The sequence below is a fragment of the Cervus canadensis genome, chromosome 10 (assembly GCF_019320065.1).
Source record: "Cervus canadensis isolate Bull #8, Minnesota chromosome 10, ASM1932006v1, whole genome shotgun sequence".
Taxonomy (NCBI): domain Eukaryota; kingdom Metazoa; phylum Chordata; class Mammalia; order Artiodactyla; family Cervidae; genus Cervus; species Cervus canadensis.
In genome coordinates, this window is record NC_057395.1 from 26,045,263 (window position 1) to 26,048,775 (window position 3,513).

The 3,513-nt window shown below is 37.7% G+C and overlaps 1 non-coding gene across 1 annotated transcript; it reads left to right on the forward strand.

Annotated features, from left to right (window-relative positions):
* Nucleotides 1-3,145: 3,145 nt before the first annotated feature.
* Nucleotides 3,146-3,251, forward strand: LOC122449018. The gene has a single exon (XR_006271838.1). It is a non-coding gene; the product is annotated as a U6 spliceosomal RNA (small nuclear RNA).
* The last annotated feature ends 262 nt before the right edge of the window (nucleotides 3,252-3,513 follow it).

Sequence of the window (3,513 nt, forward strand, 5' to 3'; positions counted from 1 at the left end):
AAAGAACATTATGAACATTGAAAAGCAATAATCTTTCATTCAATACATAATTTCTGGGCAAACACTGTAGGTCAGGCTCTGTGCTAGGCACTGGGAATAAGAAGGAAGAGGAAATAGTTCCTGATCTCAACGGGTATATAGTGGCAGAGGGGTGTGTGAGTGTGTGTTGTGGGGAGGCAGTTAAAAGAGTGACGGAGCCAGAACAAATCCCAATTTCAGTGTGGCATGTCATTTCACATCTCAGAAGTTTGTCCCTTTACATTGCCAGGGAGTGGTCTATAATTTGTTCTAGTCACCTGTTGACAACAAGCAGTATGTTCCCAGTTTTCAGACTATTATGAAGAAAGCAGTTATGAACATTGCTGTTTTTATGTGGATGTCCATTTTCATTTCTCTTGGGTGAATATGTAGAAGCAGATTCTAGGTCATATGGTAAATGTATATTTAACTTCATGAGAAATTGACAAAGGGTTCTTCAAAGTGGCTGTACCATTTTGCATTCCTATCAACTGTGTATGAGGGCCTTAGTTGCATCATATCCTTGTCCACATTCGATATTGCCCATCTACAAAAACTGTGGTTATTATGAGGATGTAGAGTGATAAGCTTTTGTGATTTTATTTGCATTTCCATTATGATTGATAATGGGTGTTCTCCCCCACGTGTTTATCTGCTGTTAGTATATCTTCTTTGGTGAAGTGTTTGTTTGAATCTTTTGCCCATTTATAAAATCAGGTTGTCTTTGTCCTATTACTGTTTTGTGAATTCTTTACAAATTCTAATCCACTTAGTTCTAATTTCTTTTTGGTAGATTCCTTAGAATTTTATACAATATATGTAACCATATAGCCAGTGGATAATACTTACATAGTGCTTCTGTGGCATGGATTTACCTTTTTACTCTCTTTTGTAAATTTTTATCTAATTTAAAAATTGCCCTTTGTTTTTAACCTGCTCATATCTTTATATTACAGTCAGTTTCTTCTAGATAGGATATAGTTGTGTCTCTATTTTTCTTATCCAATCTAACAATCTCTTTTAATGGAGTGCTTTTTTTAAAAAAATTGCATTATACTTGATATATAACATTGTATTAGTTTTAGGTGTCCAACATAATGATTTGAACTATGTAATAATGGCATGTTTAGACAATTTACATTCACTATAATTATTGATGTGATTAGATTTAAATTTACTACTTGGGCATTTGTTTTCCATTGGTTCCAATCTATTCTTTGTCCTTGTTTCTCTTTGTTTCTTTATTCATCTGTAGTAGTTAAATCTTTTCATGATTCCTTCTGATTTCCACTATTGGCTTACTTAGGGCTTCCCAAGTGGTGCTGCTGGTAAAGAAGCCACCCGCCAATGCGGGAAACACAAGAGATGCAGATTCAATCCCTGGGTGAGGAAAATACCCTGGACAAGGACATAGCAACCCACTCCAGTATTTTTGGCTGGAAAATCCAGAGAGCCTGGCGGGCTATACAGTCCATGGGGTTGTAAAGAGTCAGACACTACTGAAGCAACTTAGCACGTTGGCTTACTAGCTGTGTGTGTGTGTGCTCAGTCAGTCATCTCTGACTCTCTGCGACCCTATGGACTATAGCCCTCCAGGTTTCTCTGTCCATGGGATTTTCCAGGCAAGAATACTGGAGTGGGTTGACCATTTCCTACTCTAGGGGATCTTCCTGACCCAGGGACTGAACCAGCATCTCCTGCATCTCCTGCATTGGCAGAAAGAGTCTTTATCACTTTGCCACTTGGGAATCCCAGCTTACTAGCTATATCTCCTTTAAACATTTTGTTAGTGGTTGCTCTAGGGTTATTTAAGTATCATACATAGTCACAGTCTGCCTTTAAGTAATATTTTATCATTTCATGTGACTTGTAAGAATCTTACAACAGGACATTTCTGCCTTCTTCCTTTTGTCCTTTGTGCATTTGTTGTCACACATTTTGCTTCTGCACATTATAAACTCTTCACTTTATTATGTTTGCTTTGTCAGATATCTTTGAAAGAGATTAAGCAGGTAAGAGGAGAGTGAAAAAGTTGGCTTAAAACTAAACATTCAGAAAGCTAAGATCATGGCATCTGGTCCCATCACTTCATGGGAAATAGATGGGAAAACAGTGGAAGCAGTGTAAGACTTTATTTTTTTGGGCTCCAAAATCACTGCAGATGGTGATTGCAACCATTTAATTAAAAGACACTTACTCCTTGGAAGAAAAGTTATGACCAACCTAGATAGCATATTAAAAAGCAGAGACATTACTTTGCCAACAAAGGTCCATCTAGTCAAGGCTACGGTTTTTCCAGTGGTCATGTGTGGATGTGAGAATTGGACTGTGAAGAAAGCTGAGGGCTGAAGAATTGATGCTTTTGAACTGTGGTGTTGGAGAAGACTTTGGAGAGTCCCTTGAACTGCAAGGATATCCAAACACAACAAATCTACAACAAATTAACATTTTATTGTGAGTTTTTTCCTTCTCTTTTTCTTTTTTTGCTACCAAATACAACTACAATTAATTAAAAAAGAAATTATTATAACAACAACAACAAAAAACCAACCAGTCCACCCTAAAGGAGATCAGTCCTGGGTGTTCATTGGAAGGACTGATGCTGAAGCTGAAACTCCAATACTTTGGCCACCTCATGAGAAGAGTTGACTCATTGGAAAAGACCCTGATGCTGGGAGGGGTTGGGGGCAGGAGGAGAAGGGGACGACAGAGGATGAGATGGCTGGATGGCATCACCGACTCAATGGACATGAGTTTGAGTAAACTCCGGGAGTTGGTGATGGACAGGGAGGCTTGGTGTGCTGCGATTCATGGGGTCACAAAGAGTCAGACACAACTGAGCAACTGAACTGAACTGAACTGCAGCAGGTGAAAGAACACTTTTGTATTTAACCACATGTTTACCATTTCTGGCATTATTTATTCCGTTTTGTGGATTAAAATTTCCAGCTGTTATCATCTTCCTCCTTCCTGAAGAGTTCTTTTCACATTTCTGTATTTCTGCTGGTCACAAATTTTTTGTTTTACCAGGAATGTCTGTCTTTCACCTTTTTTTCCTTTTTTTCTTCCTTAGTATGGTATGATTACATTTATAACCTTGGAACATGCACATTTAAAATTGCATAGAGTGCTTGCTTCAGCTGCACATGGACTAAAATTGGAACCACACAGAGAAGATTGGCATGGTTGCTGCACAAGGATGACACAGAAATCCAGAAGCATGCAACTTTTTTGTACATAATGCACTGAACTATATACTTCAAAGTGGTTAACATTGTAAATTTTGTTATGTATATTTTATCACAATAAAAAATTCATAGAAATGGATCTAGAAATATACATACAAAACTGTTAGTATTGACCTACTCCTGGAAAGAGGAGTTTGAGGTGATAGAGTTTAAATGACAGATACTTGGAATACTGACTAAAGCAGGCTCATTAACTTCAAATTTTGAGAAGTCAGAAGAGACCTCAAGAATCTCAAGATTTTAAAAA